The sequence below is a fragment of the Myotis yumanensis genome, unplaced genomic scaffold (assembly GCF_028538775.1).
Source record: "Myotis yumanensis isolate MYYU_CA2020_CCGP unplaced genomic scaffold, mMyoYum1.0.hap1 SCAF_6, whole genome shotgun sequence".
In the NCBI taxonomy this organism is placed as follows: domain Eukaryota; kingdom Metazoa; phylum Chordata; class Mammalia; order Chiroptera; family Vespertilionidae; genus Myotis; species Myotis yumanensis.
In genome coordinates this window covers 21,197,136-21,218,350 of record NW_027223757.1, presented here as the reverse complement: position 1 = coordinate 21,218,350, position 21,215 = coordinate 21,197,136, and positions in this window count along the sequence as shown.

Sequence of the window (21,215 nt, the reverse complement as noted above, 5' to 3'; positions counted from 1 at the left end):
GACCTCTAGAACTTATTCATCTAACATAACCGAAACTTGATACTCGTTGAACAGCTCCCCGCTTCCCCTACTGCCTAGCCCCGGAGCCTTTAATGTAGTAGACACTTAACAAACATTTGTTGAATGCTTAAACATTAAAAAAAAACTTGAAAAGGAAGCAATTTCCTCTTTCATATCCAACTTTAGTGACTGCTCTACTGCAGACAGAGTGCTTTTCTCTGTGCTGTGCCAGACCTACTTTTTTTTTTTACATTAGTCTGTGATTGCTGTTACTCCAGACTTTAATGAATGGTTGACCTAGTTGGTGCGATATTATTTTTTTGATAATGTGGTATTTTTGGAAGATACATACCTGATAATATTTCTTATCCTTGACACTGATGTGGTAACTAAAAAAATACACCACAAATATATGCGCTTGTTGCTAAGTAATTTGCCAATGTTTGAATAGGCAGCAAAGGAGGATGTTTTGATAGTATTTAAAAGTAGAGACAGCAAAATAAACTGTCTATTTTTTTCTCTCTCAGATCTGCCTTGTTCTTCTATAAATAAATATTATGTATATATACATATATATACACATACACAAATATACATGCAAACGTACACATATAGTGTATATAAACAGATAATTAGAAAAAACTGAGGTATGCCCTTCAGTTTAGGAAGGTTAACATTTCCACAAAACTCTTAGGAAAATTAATTAAGAGAGGACTATCCTCCAAATTGCTTCAAGGTAACTTGGAAAGTTATCTCCATATGAAAAATGGCTTAAATACCGAATTCCGGTCAATTTTCAATGTTGTTTTTACAGGAGAGAAAAAACAGTCCAGGGGTAATTCATTTTCTGTCTTACTGTTATTTTTACCAGAGGGAGCAATTTTTTGGGGGAGTCATTTACATTTCTAAAACTTAGTAGACTTTACTTATTTTGCAGCGATCCCAGAAAAGAAATAAAGAGTGTATACATGTAGGATTGCAGTAACAAATCAGTCTTATTGAACATCATTGTTTCCCTCCATTGTTTGGAAGAGAATTTGGAAGCAAGAGAAGTAGCATTATTTGAGGCTGGGGAAAAGAAGATTCATAAGTGCGAGAGAATCATTTAAACGATTTCACTTGTTTGTCCAATGGACACAGACATGCATCTCCTGCAAATATTTGCAGCATGGATCTTATCATCTTCGACACTTGAATATCTATGGTGATCTTATGACCCGCTCACAGCATGAAAAGGCATCAATACTTTATCATCTGTGACAAACTCTTGCTAAATGTTACGCTTCCTCTATGTAGGTAAGAAATAATATTTTCTCAAAAATAAAGAAGTCCACAACATCCGGTTTGAAATGTACATTATACAGAAAACGAGGTGCATGGCTCTGCCTTCGGACCTCTCTCACTTCATGAAAACCTTGTTTAGAATATGGAAGAAATGGCTGCCTCACAGATTACCTATAATCACCTAGGCCTACTTATTATTAAATGCATAGTGCTATTTTTCATGTTATTTTCATTTATTCTATGTACATCCCTCCCCAGTTAAGTTCTGTCCTGCATTTCTAAATGGATCAGTTAATCAAACTATCATTAAGAAAATATAAGTAGGAAGTTGCAAAGGAATTAATCGTCTTAAAAATTTTCAAGACAATAATTTTATTTGATATTTAAATAAAATAATACCAAGGGTTTTTGTTTAATCACTAGTATCACTAGGATAACTTCATAGTGGCAGGAACAATGGGAATCTTGTTTACTAAGGAATACCAAGGACCTGGAATAGTGCCTGGCAACAAGAGTTGACCAACAAATACTTGTTGACAGATGGAACACAAGGAATATGTTCTAATAGAAAAGTTCAGGGATGTACTTTAGCCAAAGAGAATGTGAAGCACAAACAGTACTAACTAGAAGTACCCTTCAAGGAAATGACCAAAACCATACGTAATTAAGAGAAGTAAACACCTCCAAAGATTTTTTAGTAGAGTTTTCTATATCCAATACCATTGGAAGAATTTTAAAAATCAGAAACCAGTATAAACCCAGAGCCTGAGTAGCTATTTCCAGCCTTTCAAATGTGCAAAATACATTTTTCCTTTCTAGCTTTCAGGAGAGATCTGCAGAATCAGCATCATTTCAGGAACTGTTTTCATGGCCTTATTCTCAAGGAATAGACAGACGCGTGCCAAGAAACACAACAATAACAACAATAACAACAAAAGCCAAGTACACAGATGGAGGGATCAGATTCAAAAAGCCAAGGTTTTATGTAAACCAGTCCAAAATAGAACAGTTTTGGGTCACCAAACTCTAGTCGTAATTGGTGTGGGCCTATTCTTTTTTTTTTCTTTTTTTACAATGAAAAAATTGCCTTGCAATGAAAATCAAGTGGATAGAAAGTGAAAGGTAAGACGAAATAGACAGGGGCTGGAGGATGGATAGTCTATGATGACATACTCAGATGGCAAAACTTTAAATTTAGAACAACAGTGATCCCTTGGGATGGACATGATAAGGTGCATTTTGAGGGGTTTGAGAAGAGACGCAGGGAAAATTCTCCCATGATCCCTATCCCCCTGTTCAAAAATAGAACATTGCCCATTACCTCAGAAGGCCTCTTCCAGCATATTGGCTCACCTTTCCTCCTTAACCAGAAGTAACTGCTGACCTGTATTTATGTCTGTTGTTACTTAAGTCTGGGCAGGAGCTTGTGAAAACCCCAGTCAACATAGTATATAGAAATGATGCTATGTAACTACTGAGGCTCGGTCATAAAGGAGATGTGGCTTTGGCCTAGCTCTTCCTTCCAAGACACTTGCTCTGGGAACCCAATCTCCATTTGTGAAAAAGTCAGGCAGATGTTCTGGTTGACCACTTCAGCTACTAGTAAGCTCCTGGTGAGCACCAGCTGTCATCACCAACAGACTCACCAATGGGAGTGAAAGAGGCTCTGGATAATTCCACTTACAACCTTTGGTCTTCCAGCGGAGGCCCCCAGCACCTCGGAATGGAGACAAGCTGTCCCTATACTCCCTGTGCAAACTCATGACCACAGAAACACAATAATCACTCTTGTTTTATGTCAAGTGTTTTGGGGAATTTGTCACGTAGCAATAGATAACAGATGCACCAGTTACTGTATTCCATAGACTTTGTCTGTAAGATCCTCCTAGATGCACATGTTTAGATCCTGTTCGACTCATTTGTAAGATAGAGATTTCTTTTGAGCCCTGAAACCAGCATTCGCTTATGATAGCATTTGGTTTAATGGCTAATTTTATAACAAAAAGGACTTTCATATGTTTAAGTCAATATTTACATTACAGGAAAATGTGTGTATGCTATAAATAGATATATATACTACTATACATGTGTATGTACTATAAATAGATACACATATTTAGTCCTGATTTCAATAAATTACCTATCTTTTCATTTCATAAAAAATAAATGTAATCTGCCTTTGAATAAACTAATAGGATATATTTAAAACAAATTTGAAAGTTTGTTGGGTTGAGTGGTGAGTGTGCTGACTTGCACATATGATTAAACATGTGTGGTATGATTTTATAAAGGCTTTCATATCATAGGATGGTCAGTGCTTTTCTTATACACTATGCTTTGCTACTGAAGAAACTTCCGCCAAAACCTTTTACCTTCTGAATTTGGTTTTGCCAATCCTGTGTGACATCATCAATAAGCTACAAAACAGTTTTTATATGCTAACTACTGATGCAATACTTAATATGGCAATTTCTGAAAAGTACACTTAGGGTATTGGTGCTCACTCACTATGAAATACTGTAATTGAACAAGTCCTGTGACTTTTACCTCACTATTGTGTCTCTGCTTCTACACCTACATTTCTTTCCACCAGGTGTTGTATTTAAACTTAGAAAACAGAACTGGTAAGTGAAACACTACTACTTAGGGACCAGAAGATCCAATTAATGGCTAGGGGATGTGTGGCCTGCTAAACCCACATTATTCTCTTGCTGGCCATTTCATTCGGTGAAATGGTCAGAAATAGTTCTTTAATGCCAGTTCATGCTGAGGAGGTTCTCTACATGGAGGACCACGCTAAATGGAGTAAAAACAAAAGATTTCCCTTCGTAACCGTAGTTAAACTCCAACGCCATCTCTTCTGAAGGTCTTCTCCAATTACTCTTGATTTCCCTTTTCCCCCAGATTCCCTGTGGATAGCTGCTATGCAATGAGTCATTCTATCATATAAAAAGCATCCTGTTCTCTGACTCATGAATGCATTGCAATGTCTCCGCCTCTGCCAGCTCTCCGTAAGCGAGAGCTGCCTCTCATTCCTTCTGTTCTTCACGATATCAAGTGAAGAACTTCAAATCTACCAGGTCATGAGAGGAATGCTTACTTTTGGCTTATGAGTTGTAAAACATGACCAAATAAAAATGCTCTTAGAATCAGGTGATTAGAATAATGATAGTTGTATTGCTGATATTTAATCATGTATTTTTCGTCAAAGTATTTTCTCACTGATCTGACCTTATGTATGCATCAGAGTGAATTTTTCACTGTAATTAATAACAGGTTACTTAGGCCCCTGGCCTTTTCAAAAGAAATCTACTCAAAGTCGTTGGGGAATGGTAGGTAAATGTATGAAAATATTAAAACATTTTTCACAGTAAGCATTTTATTGAATTTCTGGGCTACAAGCAAGGCATGTTTTAGATGGGAAAAAAATTGGGGTTAATTAATCTCCGAGATCTTTTTCCAGCTCTTAATATTCTCTTATTTGACAGCAAGGGAAAATCTCAGGTCCTGCTGATGAGTACCTTTAAATTAAATATATTTGCTTGTATATGTAGGTCTATAAAACCCATGCTCAACAGCAAAGAGGCATTCGAAATGTCAACTTCCCTGACTTACTTGAAGCAGCCCACAACAGCCTGGCCAGAGGAAGGCTCCAGTATGTCTTCATTTTTCACTGATGAAGAACTGTCTGAAAAAACGGTGTTTACAAAAACATTCCTTTGCTGATTGTCTGCATCCCTGCGGGGTTCAAGTGAGGGGTCTGAGAATCTGGGGAGGACAAAGGCAGTGGTGGGTGAATGAGTCCTTTCTCGCCATTCTAGAGGTCATCTTCAACAAGGCCACTCTTATGTGGGAGGTGGAAAGGAATCTGATGGTGCCTGTTTGTTTTGGCAGCCTGGGCCCTGAAGATGCGCACATCCAGAGAATGACAAGAGAGTCATTTTTCCAGGCCAATCCTCGCTTGTGTTCCCATCACACGGTGGGAAGCTGCAAATGTAAGCCACACAGGAATGTCCCCGATCTATGAACAAGCAGCCCTCTGCTTTCTGAGATACCGTTTCTAAGTCAGCTTTCAGTCATCAAAGATTCATTTTAAAAATTAAGGAAAGAAAATGCTAAAAAAAAGATCTGTTTTTATCCCAGTGATCAAGGTTATTACAGAGGTAAAGGCTTTCTTCATCATTATTATCATCATCCACAAGAGTAGAGGCAACAGATGACAACTGAACATCCAGAAAACGTGTGTCTCTTTATTAGACTCTTTGCAATCCTTAGAGCAGTGGTTCTCAACCTTCCTAATGCTGCGACCCTTTAATACAGTTCCTCATGTTGTGGTGACCCACAACCATAAAATTATTTTCGTTGCCACTTCATAACTGTAATTTTGCTACTGTTATGAATTGTAATGTAAATATCTGACATGCAGGATGTATTTTCATTGTTCGCGACCCACAGGTTGAGAACTGCTGCCTTAGAGTATCCATTTATTGCTGTCCCTGACTTTCATGCACTTACTGTTTTGAGAACATGTTCCAAATGGCTCACCAAATTAGTTTTCTACTCAGCAACAAGTATAATAGTGTTTTGTTGACATAAATCTCATGGTTTATAATTCTTTACAAACCACCTGTTCAAATCCTCAAAGTCTTAGAATATGAAGTATCACAATGGAAAGGACATGAAACAAAGGCATGAAGGACTCAATATTAAATTGTTTAAGTCTTTTATACAGAATGTACGGCTGCCTGCCAATCCAAAGCACTGCAGCTCATAAAACAACCATGGTGGAATAATGTGTTAACAATCCTGTATTAATTGATTTCCCTTGTGCTCTGTTGCTTTTCTCATAGCATACTCCGATTTTTCTATTACTATTACTACTTGATTTCGAATGCACATTACATACATATTCACTGTTTCACATTGTTTACATTGTTGAAAATTTCTGGCACTTTGTTAACAAATATCTCTTTCAAACTCTGTTCACACTTCTAATAGTTTGCAATTAGTAAATGGGTATGTGTCTTTGACCAGGGCTTCATTCATTCACAGAGAGCTATAGTTGTCACATTTTTTTTCCTGAGTAGGGTATACATGTAAAAATCACAATAGCTAGGCTTTTAGCAGCATGCTGACTCTCATGTCAAACACTATAACATTTTATGGGTATTAACTCATTTAAACTTTATGGCAAACCTATGAAATGGGCACAAGGGTTATTCTTTAAGTGAGAGATAAAGGTTAAATAACTTGCCCTGCCACAAAGAGAATACATATTATGGATGAGCTATATTTCCCTATAAGCATAGAGAGAATAGAGAACCTAATTATACATTTTTGTGATGTCACATTTAATGTTGTTATTTTAAAAGAATCTATGAAACACAATGTTGATTATAACAGAATTGTAGACTAGATTTTCTGACCAACTTCCTCTTGAAAACAACAAAAAATGCATCAGTAACTGGCAATAAAGAAAAGGAAAATTAGAGGGCAAATACTAGGTGAAAAATAAACCAGAGCGTAACCTGAATTATGCTTTTATCCTTAGGGTATTCAGTAAAACCTGGTGAGTCTGAGTTAATGAAGTGAAAAGCTATATAAGTTATTGAAACCAAGGCTAATTATATGTATATATATATTTATATCTAAACTATATATATTCATTTATAATATATACACATGTATACATACATATATAATAGCATATAAATCTATTTATAGAATATACACACATACTTTTTCCTGAAATGTAGATATTTACTTAAACACATGAAGGACCTTTTTGTTTTAGAATTCACCATTAAAGCAAGTATGTTTTCATAAGTGAATGATGGTTTCAGAGTTCAGAAGAATCTTTATTTTATCTTGTGAGTTAGTTGAACAGGATCTGAAAGTTTGTGTGCATCTATTAGGATCTATATGACCTAGAGGCCAAGTCTATGTAAAATATGCAGATGTAGATCAATTGGGAGAAACATGAGAAACTGTTTTCTAGGCTTTCAAAAGGGTCTTTCATGATAATTATCTATGTGGTTAGTATAAAAAGACTTTTGTTTTTATTATTCTAGAGATCTGCTTTACAACTTCATATGCAACTCAAAGCCATACACATTTTGCATCTCTGAGAAGAATTTTGGTGTAGGATGTTGTTTTCCTGAGTAGGTAAAAAATATTCCATCTCCACAAGGAGTTTATAGGCTTGTTTCTACTTGATCAGTGACTCGAGTAATTAAAAAACCTGTGTATGAGACCAGCGTTGTTACCGAGGTCCAACTTAGGAAAAATATCTCTCATAGATGAGCAGTTTTCCTTCAGGGAATGGTTTAGTCACCTGGCTCTTATACCTCATATTTATTCACCATTAACTATTTTTAAAATGATTTACAATCACTGAAAGAATTATTGTTCAGTAATAATTTTTGCTTACTACTCAACACATACAAATTTATTGCAGGATGTTTTCTAAAAGAAATGGACTCCTGATTTCGAAAGTTGAAGAAATTTGCAGCATCTTTGTCTACAGGATTTGGTGATCTAAACTTTAAATGTTTGAAAAACTGTTATGCAGTCTATATTCAGCTCATATTGTAAATAGTAACTAAGTTTTTGTTAAGAAAACAAAGAAACAAATAAATGTTATCTTAAGAGAATTGTTTTTTAATGTATATTTTAAATAAATTTTTGACCTGTAAAATATTTTCAATGATTTAAAGTTTTCTACTTTATAAAAAGTAACCATTTAGAATATAAGTAGATAAAGAATACTCCTAGGAAATTGAGTGCTGGGAATGCAGCAATGAAAAAAAGACAGACAAAAGTCGGGCCTGCATGGAGTTTCCATTCTAAGAGGGGAAGGCAAGAGTATATAGTATGTGTGGGCATTTTTATATCTTAAAATGTTTCTAGATCTAGGAGATGATCCAAGACTCAGCTTTCTGTCTAGGTGTTAATTACATGGCTAAGAGTATGGGTACTCCTAGGTTTATATCAAAGCTCTGCCACTAACTAGTTATGTAACCTTTTGGCAAGATTTGCCTTTCTTTTTCTTCATTTATAGATGTTTATGTGGTAATGATGGAGATTTAGAGGATAATAAATAAAAGAAGTGCTTAGCTCAGTATTCAATAAAAGTTGGCTATTACTAGTTGTTTTAGGTGCAATTTCATTCTGTGCCAGGCTTTCAACTCCAGAGTGAATGTTACCTTAAGGCCATGTATTTAAATTAGTATTCATGATACATAAATGGGTAGTAAAAATAAATTTAAAAATCCACATTAAAATAGAGTAGAACAGAACATATTGAAGAGAGCATCATAATAAAATTGGCCTGAGTACACTGTACAACATGGCACTTACAGTTAACAATACTGTATTGTACACTTAAAATGTGTTTAAAGGGTAGATCTCATGTTAAATATTTTTACTACAATAAAAAGAGAGAATAAAAATATAAATTTTGTTCCTAGGGAAAAAAATAAGCATGAGTATTCTTTATTAAAAATTTGTTTCAGCCATAGCCAGTTTGACCCAGAGGATAGAACATCAGCCTACAGACTGAAAGGTCCCGGGTTTGATTCTGGTCAAGGGCACATACCTCAGTTGCAGGCTGGATCCCCGGCCCTCGTTGGGGCTTGTGTGGGAGGCAACCAATTGATGTGTCTCACTCACATTGATGGTTCTCTCTGTCTCTCCCCCTCCCTTCCACTCTCAAAGTCAATGTGAAAATATCCTCAGGTGAGGATCAACAACAACAAAAATATTTCAGATAATATATATGGGACCTGATATAAGATGTATTTCTTAATGTGAATCACACTCCAAAGAGCTAGAAAAACACTAATCTAGAATCCACTCTGTTAAATTGTTTAGTGTGATAGAAATAAGCCTCTGTTCTTGGTAGAAAGGGCAAAGTCCATCATGTTAAATACCAAATGTCCAGCAATTCTCATTTTGATATTATGGAATTAAATTTGCCAGCAATATAGTGATTGAAAAAATAGAAGAGGTTGTATACAAGAGTTATATTATGTGATTTAGCTTTTTATGAGCCAATGGTTTCACAACATTGGCTCAGGATCTATAAGCTCATTGTGTAAAATTAGATATTTCATGCCAAATGTACCCCTTCCAAGAAGAAAGCATTAAGACATATCCCATTATATTTGTCAACTGACAGTTATTGGCACCAATTCAAACCAACAGGAATCCCCAATTTGGGGTTCAGTGAAGAAGGAAACTTTAGTCAGTACAAAACAGCTCAATTGTGATACAGCATGGCTGTGAAATAGCACGGTTGTGAGATGGCCCTAGAGCCAGGCCCCTCTCTGGCAAGGCAGCTCTGCCCTGCTGTGCTCCATCTAGTCTGCTTTATACTGTGCTGGTCTGCTCTTTTCTGGTCAGACATCTTTGGTGTCTCTTCTCCAGCCAGGGGATGGGAAAGTTTTCAGTGGAATGGGAAAATAATAGCCATGGGGTAGCTGATTTATATACACAGGAGTCCCCACCCCTGACCCCTGATTGGTCCATCCTCATGCAAATGAGGACTCTAAATCCCTGCAGTTTGATTGGTTCAAAAAGCACTGTCCTGACTGGTCAGAATAGAACCACTCTGATTGGTCAGTGAAGAAACTGATGGGGAATATAGCTGCGAAGCTACGATTGGATGGGGAAGGCCTCCTGAACTAGGATTCCAGGAACTTATTTAGGAGGGTGGCTCAGATGGCAGAAACAGTGCAGGTAAGCAATTCAGTGCAGGCTTCTCCCTGAAGTACAGTTTGTGTGAGAGGCTCCTGTGTAGAAATGGCTGCTATGCTCTGTTCTTTAAAAGTTGAGACCAGTTAGCCACCAGGAGCCCTTCATAGATATCTTCTTTCTCAGGGTTCAGATGTTGATTCAGAGAAATTGTAGCAAGGTTGCATTGTTGAAATAACAGTGCAGATATGCAGTTGGTGACTAAAGAACATTTTTAAAAATGAACACCAAATCAATTCTTCTTTCTCTTGTGCATTTTTGTCTTTCCTCACAAATGTGTCATATACTAGTATATTAGTAGCTTTTTAAAATTAGCTTCAGCTGATTTGTGTTAACTATATCAAGCAGATGAAGGGGACTCCTAATGAAGTGGCTAAAACCAATTGCATAAACATTCTTGGTAGCTAATGAAAACAGTCCAAGAGTATAGGGACCTGATTCTTTCACCTTCCCCGGTTCCAGGGAATTGAAGTCTCACATAACATGGGTTTCGTTTAGTGTTTTCCACTCCAACAGAAGTTTTCTTTGTAAGACTTCTGCAAGTAGCATACCGATGAGGCTAAAGGAATGACTTCTTAAAAATGTGTCCTGTTTTTTTCTCTCAAATTTTTCAAATATATTAACTTTGGTTTCAGCTCATCTTTCCCACAGAAAAGGGGGGTAGGGGAGGGCTTGTTTTTATCTGGCCTGGGCTGTGATGTTTTCCTTCAGTACAGAGAGAAGTTGAGAGGGCATGTGTCTGGGTCACAAAACAGATCTCAGCTGTGTTTTTCAATGTGCGAGTAGGTGGTCCCAGTCTTCTTGGCAAAAAACAGTAGTAATATAATAAAGTGACTCCAGGAACAAAGTACCTTTGTCAACAGGCCATCACAGGCAGTAGTTCCTCTTTTGCTAATATGACAAGGTTGTTCTAGTCAATGTTTCAAACCTTCAGAAAACTCCAAACCCTGTAGAGAAAGGAATTCCAAATGAGTCCCTCCTTGAAAACAAATTAAAAAAAAAATTATTTGACATGTGCAGACCATGTCAGTGGTACATGAACTATATCTTAGCTGCAGAAATGTCCTGTGAACAACAGAAGAACATCACTGGCCCATAGCTATGGTATACATGCTGTTGAAAATATATGTAAAATACTAGAATCACACAAGCTATGTTGTCTTATGCAACTGGTAAGGAGTGAAATTCTGCCAGTCATCCCATTCAGAGGAACTTATGCACAACAACCTTGTTATCAATTAAATCAGATATATCACTCTCTTTTGCAGAAATCTTTTCTAGTAGTCCTCTAATTGGTGGGAAATACATTTCAAACCCCCAGTAGATGCCTGAAACTGGGTGGTAGCAAGCCCTAAAAAACATGTTTCTTTTTCCTACACATGCATACCTATGATAAGTTTAATCTATAAATTAGGCACAGTAAGAGATGAACAATAACTAATAAAAATAGAACAATTATAGCAATATACTCTAATAACAGTTGTATGAATGTGGTCTCTAACTCTCTCAAAGTATCTTGTACTGTACTCACCCTTCTTCTTAAGATGATTTGAGATGATACGATGCCTATGTGATGAGATGAAGTGAGGTACTCAGAATGGCATGCAATTTAAAACTTACAACTTGTTTACTTCTGGAATTTTCCATTCAGTATTTTCAAACTGCGGTTGACCCTGGGTAACTTAAAACCATGGAAAGCCAAACCACAGATAAGAGGGGACTGTTCTATATGATTCATGTATCTACAGATCTCTGAATATGCAAATTGAGGTATATAAACAGTTAATGACTTGATGAGGGTACCTAAAAGCCTTAAGTAGTTCCACATGAAGTAATTTATTCATTAGCACATTTCTGTGGCAATGTTTCTTGAATCTTGTTTGCTTCAGCTCCATTTCCATGCTTTATTTTTATATATAACAGAAAGAGGCAAATAAGATACTGAATTACCAGTTGCTTAGGCATTGTATGCATACATGCAAGATAAAGGATACAATGAAACTGAGTTAGAATCTGGGATGCAAATGTAAAAATAAATGGTCCCTCTCCAAAGGCTAGGAGGGGAGATTGATCGAAAGATAATACAAATAACATTTTAAAGTGCTTATACAAGGGGTATGCCTAATTCAAATATTTCTTATGGATATATTTATAGTCTAACTAAAGAAAACATACAAGCAGAGTCGAAGTTTCTTGGGTTAAATAATTTCAAGAGCATAAAACATTATCTGCTATTTTTAAGTGTAGGGTCACTATTCGAATATAGCATCTTTATTGGACATGATTACTATTATCTGGATCTTCACAGTCATATTTTTACTTCCACAATATATTGTGATTTTAATCATTTTTTTACTAAACTTTGTCATAACAACTATTCAATTTAAATTCCTTAAATACTACTAAGTGTACATGTACTACTTTTTTTTAAAAAAATATATATTTTTATTAATTTCTGAGAGGAAAGAAGAGGGAGAGAGAGATAGAAACATCAATGATGGGAGAGATTTATTGATCAGCTGCCTCCTGCACGCCCTATACTGGGGATCAAGCCCGAAATCTGGGCATGTGCCCCGACCAGGAATTGAACCATGACCTCCTGGTTCATAGGTCCATGCTCAACCACTAAGCCACACCGGCCGGGCTGCTAGTTTCTTAAATGGCAATTTAGTTCCACACTGCATGGCAGGCATAGGGTGAAGTTAATGAAGAACAGGTTATGAGTTGAATCCCTGGCAACCTAATTAACTTTCTTTTCTTCCAAGGCCACAGGCAGCAGCTTTGTCCCAACCATATCTCTGTAGGTCCTTCGTCCCACAACAGATTGCATAGGGAATCAAAACAGAGCTCCACCAGCAATGCTGAGCACAGCACTGGGATCCTAGGACTTAGAGAGAGTGGGTTATAAATAAGAATGTTTTCATTTTGTTTCATTGATCATCAACAATCTAGTGAGTCAGAGATGCTGAACCAAAAACAGAGAGACAAGATAGCCTATATAATTTGTAATGGAAGAAATAGCTCTAGACAGCAGGCAAAAATGCAAGTAATAGATGAATCTCAGAGAATCTCAGTATTTGGAGGTAAGAAGGAGTGTGTTTTTCAAAGGTTTCAGTGATAAGCTTCTCCTAATGGGGCTCCCATAATCTGAGAGACCTCGTCAATAGGAAGTTTATCCTACTGTGGTTCTTATGTTTTGAACCAGACATTTTTGAGGTCTTGATGTAGTCCAACTATTTCTGTGTGGACCACATGAATTTTATGGGAGTCATTTCATTTATTTTTATTTAGGGAGGAACCTGTCAGGAATTTCTTTTACCACAGAGTAGACACATTTTGTGATTATTATTTGTTCTTTGTAGAATACTGATGGGGTTTTTGATGTGTTGGAAGTCCAGCAGAGCTGAGAATTTAAAGGTCATGGAAGAGAATTTAAAAGTTTATGGAAGAGAAAACAGTTTCTAGCGTGGCAGCTGACAATAAAAACTGATAATTATGAGTTTGGGTCTCATGATTCATCGCTATTTACACAGATACTTCAATTATTTGAACTTGATTGATAAGTTTGGTTAAAAAAAAAAGGAACAATTCATTGAAAAATTATCCATACTGGTAGTTTAATCCCTCAAAGATGAAACAGTCAGTTGACTGACAATTCATTTTTCACTTTTCTATCTTTTTTTTGGGGGGGGGGGGCATTTTGGAGAAAGAATTAATCTAGACTGGTGAGGAAAAGTCAAGTCTAAGTGGAAAACACCCAAATTGTATTTTAATTAGTGTTTTGAACATAGAGGTAAACTATAAAGATAATAGGGTAAGAAATACCATTGTTAGGTCTCTGTACAGAAGTGCTAGAATAGTATAAAGGGTATTATGTTACTCATACCATTTCATCATAATGGAAAAATTTACAAGGAAGAAAAGGAAAATTTAAAAAAATTTTCTTTCATCATGATTTTTCTCTAACCTCATGTAATCTCTGCTGTCATCATATTTATGTCCTCACAGACCTGCAAATGTCATATTTATTTTTCTTTATCCCTTGTGTTTTTCTTCTCTCTGTCAAAAAAATGTTTCCCTTTTCCTTTCTGTTAGTCAATATCTAACCCACTTTTCAATCCTCATCCTTCATAAAACCTTCTCTGACTACTCTTATTAACCCTGATCATAACCTTTACTGCTATGAGCCAGAATTTTCCAAAACAGAACTGAAGCATTTGTGCTTTAAAACTTGAACAGATTGCAAGTGTTTTGTGAACCAGGGCCTTGGTTATCTCATAATAAACTAGCTCACTTCTTCCAACAGACATTAAAAAACAACAACACACTAATGTGATAAAAATGCAAGGGGAGATATGTTAACAAAAGAAAAGACAAAGAGCTTAAAGGTGCTTTCAGTGACTCAAGACACTAAGCCTGTGGATCAAGTGAGAGTATATTTTAAAGGAGATACTAATACAGCAAGTCAGCTGTATGAAACCTTTCACAAAAAATTATGAAACCTGCAAAGAAACTGGTAGATTTCATGCACAATCAAAAGAAGAATGAGTTTATAAAAGAAGACTCACAGATATCATAGATGTTGGACCAGGCCTTTAAAGATAACTATGGCAAATATGTTAAATAGCCTCATGGGAAAAGTAAACGACTTTTCCATTAGAAAAATGGAAACTATAAGAATGGAATGTCAGAAATAAATTTTTCACAATATAAGAAAACTGACAAAAATATCAAAACGAAGAGAATTCATTTTCAGCAAATTTGTACTGCAAGAAATGCTAGGAGAAGTTCTTTGGGTAGAAGAGGAGGAATAGCTTTTGGAAACTTCAATTGGTGGGAAGAAATAAGGGGCATCAGAAAGTAATAAGAATAAGAATAAAGAGAAGTCAATCTCTATCTGTAATGTAGCTTTTAGACATCTTAAAACTTCAAGGTGCAGAGAAAGAAAAAGGCAACCAAAATAGTGAAGGTCAAATGGGGGTAAGGGAAGATGCAAGGGAAAAAATGACTACAGAATTCATTCAAAGCTGTGAAGCACACTTTTCCATAACAAGTAGCACATGAGATGGTTTTCAAATAAAAATGACAAAATGAAAAATGATAAAGTAATAGGAGGCAACTCCTATTACCACCATGGGAATGGCTGCATGGACTGCCAAAAGGAGTTTCCAAGGACCCTATAAAAAGGCAAAGTCTTAATGATAACCGGAAGGGTGAGCAGAGGTGCTCTCCTGGGGTTGTGTCTCGCAAAAGTGAGCGTGGAAAATTTAATACAAGCAGATTCAGACTCCCCGCAAGGGGTGGGGGACCCAATAGTGGGCTTCCGTTAAAGCCTTGTAGTCCAGGGGTATATATTTGCTACAAGCCTGCTTCTATAGCCATCCCAGTCGTCACCTGATTGATTCCCTCAATTGTTTTTGCCCAGCAATGAACCTGAACTTTCCTGTTTCTATGTGTTCTTCCTCTGTTCCTATGCTGAACTTTCTCTGTTTCTATGCTTTCATACACCTTGTTGCTGCAGGCCCTCCCTAGTTTCACATGCTTCTCACTTTGAGTCCAGAAACATTTTATTATTTCTGCTTGGTTGGTTCCTGTGGTTAGGCTGCTCAAACTGCCATGTCAGCCCCTGCCTATGTCCCACCTGCCTTTGTTTTCCACTGGACTCCAGCCCTATCTGCCTGGGTTTCAAGTTAACCCTCTTATTAAGAGCTGGGAAGGTTGAAATACATGGGGAAACACATAAACAAGACACTAATTATTGCCAACTTGGTCTCCCATAAACTAATCTCAGCCAAGCAGGCATAATAATCCTTTAGACCAGTGTTCTCAACCTTCCTAATGCCGCGACCCTTTAATATAGTTCCTCATGTTGTGGTGACCCCCGACCATAAAATTATTTTCGTTGCTACTTCATAACTGTAATTTTGCTACTGTTATGAATCATAATGTAAATATCGGATATGCAGGATGTATTTTCATTGTTACAAATTGAACATAATTAAAGCATAGTGATTAATCACAAAAACAATATGTAATTATATATGTGTTTTCCGATGGTCTTAGGCGACTCCTGTGAAAGGGTAGTTCAACCCCCAAAGGGGTCGCGACCCACAGGTTGAGAACAGCTGCTTTAGACTGACTGTCACCCAGCTTCCACCTACGTTTCAACATAAACTAATCTCATTATAGCACCCAAAAGGATTCTTTGAAAACTTAAATCAGATAGTGATAATTCCATTCAAAACCTGCCAGTGATTCTCATCTCACTCAAACCCAAAACCAAAGTCTTACCAAAGCTTACAAGGTCCCCTATGACTGAGTGACCCTTATGGCTTCTCTGAAGCTCTCCCCACCCTTTCTATCATTCACTTGGCACTGGTATGTTTGCTGTTCCTCAAACTCATCAGGCATTCTCCTGCCTTAGGTCTTTATTCAGGCTGCTGTAGTTGAAATTATCTTCCTCTAGATACAGCAATGCTGGTGACTTCTTCAGTGTCGTCTTTTCTTAAATTCACTTTATTGATGAGGTCGTTCCTGATCAAGCGATTATACTCCTTTTGCACCCTGGCAATTTATAGTCCCCTTTCCTGCTTTTTTGCTACATAGCATTTAATATCATCTGGTACAACTATATACTTTACCTGTTTCTTTGCTCTAGGTCTCCCCTTATTAGAATTAAGCTTTATGTTTATTTTATTCCTAGACCCTCAGTGCTTCAAGTAGTACTTGGCACATGGTAAATAATCCATAAATATTTATGGGATACATCAATAAAGTAAGAAATAATCTATAATAATAAAAGCATAATATGCTAATTAGACCAGACAGCTGAACGACTTTCCAGATGTCCTTCCAGACGACCTTCTGGATGAAGCTGAGGCTGTGAGGGCCCAGGCAGCCATCGCAGCTGTGAGGGCAGAGGCAAGTGGCTGCGGCTCCAAGGGCCAAGCCCCTTGCCCAAATTCTGTGCATTGGGCCTCTAGTATCTATACTAATAAAAGGGTAATATGCTAATTAGACCAGACATCTTCTGGATTACCTTCTGGACATCCTTCCGGACAAAGCCACGGTAGTGGGGCTGAGGAGGGGCAGTTAGGGGCGAGATCAGGCCGGCAGGGGATGGCAGTTGGAGGTGAGATCAGGCTGGCAGCTGAGGGCAATTAGGGGTGATCAGGCAGGCAGAGGCAGTTAGGGGTGATCAGGCAGGCAGGCAGAGAGGTTAGGGGCAATCAGGCAGGCAGAGGCAGTTAGGGGCGATCAGGCAGGCAGAGAGGTTAGGGGCAATCAGGCAGGCAGAGGCAGTTAGGGGCGATCAGGCAGGCAGGCAGAGAGGTTAGGGGCAATCAAGCAGGCAGGCAGAGGCAGTTAGGGGTGATCAGGCAGGCAGGCAGAGAGGTTAGGGGCAATCAAGCAGGCAGGCAGAGGTAGTTGGTGACAATCAGGCAGGCAGGCATGTGGGCAGTTAGGAGCCAGTGGTCCCAGATTGCGAGAGGGATGTCTGACTCCTGGTTTAGGCCTGATCCCTTGGGCCTAAACCGGCAGTCAGACATCCCCTAAGGGGTCCCTAATTGGAGAGGGTGCAGGCTGGGCTTAGGGGACCCCCCACCCCCCGTGCATAAATTTCGTGCACTTGGCCACTAGTATTCTAATGTCAACAAAGTACAGGTGAAGTGACTTGGATTTTTAATACTCCTTTCAAGCCTAAATGGTTTTTAAAATTTGTGCTCTATTTCCATGTATGGAAATATTTTTCATCTTTCAGTTTTCTCAGAATTCCAATATTTTCAATCCCATGTTCTAAGTTTTTTTAAAAAATTGACTTTAGAGAGAGGGAGGTTGGGAGAGAGAGAAAAAGAGACATTGATTTGTTCCACTTATTTATACATTCATTGGTTGTTTCTTGTATGTGCCCTGACCTGGAATTAAATCCACACCCTTGGCATATCATGAGGATGCTCAGACCAAGTGATCTACCCAGCTAGAGCTGGAAGGAACTCTTTAATAAAGTTTTCACTTTATTAGCTCTTTAAGGGAATCAGGTGCATAATTACTCGAGTATAGTTGTACTTAAAAACTCTAGCACAATTTCACTTAGCAGATCTCCCTGCTCTTACCTTTGCTTTATCAGTATGTGGCCCCGTCCAGTCAATCAGAGGAGATTCTCGGTAAGGAATATGTTGTAGGAAACATTGAGCTCTAACTTAGATGTCAGTGAATTGAAATTTCATTTCCTAATGATTGCCACAGAGAGAGCAGTGTATGGGGGTGGCCGTGTGTGGCAGAAGCTGTATGCTATTTATCCCGGAGTGCCTTCTCAGACTCAAAATGATAGAAGAGTGCTGAGGTTGGTCTTTTAAGAAATTAATGAACAACTGCCAAGAGTTATGGTAAGAAGACTGACCAAAGCCCAGGTCTGAGGTAGCCGGAGTTGAGTGCTTGGGAATACCTTTGGCCTTTTTCTTGGTGATTCATCAGTCAGAGCCAGATGTTTGTGGAAACATATTCCACTCTTCAGATGACTCTGGAAACCCACAAAGTGACATAATTGTGAGTGTCATCCTATTGTGTGTATTTTGTGTACTTCACTTTCCCTGATTTTTTTTATTCATTTCATAAAAATTCCTGCCCATTACATCTTTTGGGTCATTCGGCGCAATTCACTGCTTTCATGACATCTGCATCTTGTAAAATTTTCCTCGTTGTATATTTTCAGTTCAAATGTGTTCATGACAGTTTTACAGTCACAAATGAACTTGTTTGCACTAACATTTTCCAATTTACAGATCCCTCATTTATAGGCTACAAGAGGACTTTCTTCAATGAGAATACACGGATCATGAACCTTCACAGTCTTACAATTCTTATCCACAAAAGCTATGAGGAGAGCACTGGTCCAAGATTAATTGAACTTTTATTGGTCAAAACCCAGAACACTGGAGTTCAAGGAATATTTAGAAGAGATATTCTGACTCTCCAGGTCTGTTTCTTCATTCTCTATGTATTTTAATAATTTAGCTTGCTGAGTGGTTTGGGCAAAGCCTGTCACTCATACATTTTTGCTAAGATATGTTTTGTGTGACTGCCTTTATTGGAAGCTGATTATTTATAGGCAAGGGGCTTATTTCCAGTGGACTAAGAAGTCAGTGTTTACTTGCATCAGAAATGCACTCGCTGATTTAATGGGTCATGTTTGTTTATTGGTCATTACCAGGATGATGTCATTTACCAGGCACTGTTGATTCTGAAGGAACAACGATAATCCGTTCAGACATGATCCTTGCTCTCACCAATCTCAGACGAGAATAAACAGACAATTATAACACACTATGTAAACTGCGAGGATGCAGTGCTACCTAGAAGGGATGCCTAATCCAGACTATGGGCTCAAAAAGGCTTCCCAAAAGCTGTGGAATCCATAGTGAGACTCGGAAAGTGAATAGATGGAAACCAAGTGCTCTAGCTCTCCACTGCTGCCTAACCAACAACCCCAAGATTTAGTGGCATAAAGTCACCATTTTCTTACATGTTACACTTTGGACAGGTCTTGACTGAGAGATTTGTGTTCTCCATGTGATATTCATACAATGTGTTGTGTACCAAACCCTGTCATCTGGAGCACTCTTTTCTCCTTAGTGGCTCAAGGTTCAGAGATTGCTCTAAGACTCTAAGATGGAATCAGTAAGACCTTCTCTGACCATGACTCATCACATAAGCATCACTTCTTGAATGTTCTATTATTTCTGAGTCATGTAAGTCCAGATTCAAGGGGAAAAGATATACAAGTTTATGAAAAAAAGAAGGCAAGGTTCTTTGGGGAGCCATCTCTGGAGACTAGTACCAGTGAGGGGGAATAGGAGATGTACTGAGAAATGGTTTTTTGTTTGTTTGTGTTTTTTTTTTGAGGAATTAGAGAGATTAGCTGGTCTATATTCTGTGGCAGTGAAATACATGATATTTACTTCCTTTTCTCTTTATCCAATATGAATTATACTTGTCCTTTGGGAGTTACTATCTGTAAGCTTTTTCTGAATATATCCAGCCATTTTGTTGTTGTTGTTTGTTTTTTACCCCTAAGAAGCCCGCATAGCTTCCAATTTCCTGAAGGGAGGAAATAGCCGTGGAAGTCATTGGCCATGATCTCTTTCCACTGACCCTTGTCCTAGTGGCTCAGAAATATTTTAATTGTTCAAACCCAGTATATCAAGCCAAGTTTATCTCTAGAATAAAAACATTCTCTTTTGACATGAAAGGATGGTATAGTCTGTATATAACACCCTTGCCAACATAATGAGTTAATATTAACTGGGTCTGTCGTCATTCCAAACCATGTTACTACTTTGTACATAATCTTACCTATTCTACTGATTAATCTCCATTTATTCCTCCTAGTAATCAGGTTAAAGATCTGAGGAAGCTTAGGAGAAGATATTGCAAACACCACAATTATTTTAAAAAGAAGTCAAACCAAACCTAGAATAATTCATATGAGATCACCTATTTTTATTGCTAATGAAAGTGAAGGCAAGCTGTTACCTTTATTGCTAATATTTTGAATTTTTAATTTAGGTATAAACATTCCCTTTGCCACAGATTTTAAGGCCTTTAGGTTACAAAATAAAATTATATACAGTGTTGATTGTGCCATATATGGCTAATAAAAAACAAAGACATTTTTTTTCCCCTTTCTGTTCTGGGTAAACCTCTCTTCTGAGTTGTTTAGACATTAAATCCATAGTTCATATAAGAAATAACTTCTCACCTGATAGGCCAAGCATTTCTCTGTTGGATGAATTTTTAAAAATATAGACAGACTATTGGGTTTTAAGATCTAGAAGCCATCTTTACTCTCTTGCTCCAAATACTCAGCACAGAATTCCTATAAAACTGTGCATCTGAACATCCATTGCTTTTTCTCTATGTAGAATAAGAAGTGCTTGCAATTCTTTTCTAAGGAAGGCATCCATCCTGCTGTTGCAGGGCCTTCTGTGGAGGTCTAAGGAACAGGTGGAGAGGATCATTGTATTTTCCCAGTGGAGGAGAGCCAGAAGGACATTGTTGGAACCCAGCTACCTAATGTTCAAGTAGAAGTTTGAACGGATGTAATCCAAACTTCTTCCTCTTCCTTCCTGTCTCTCACATTTATTACACTCACACATACCAGGGTTGAACGGGTATAT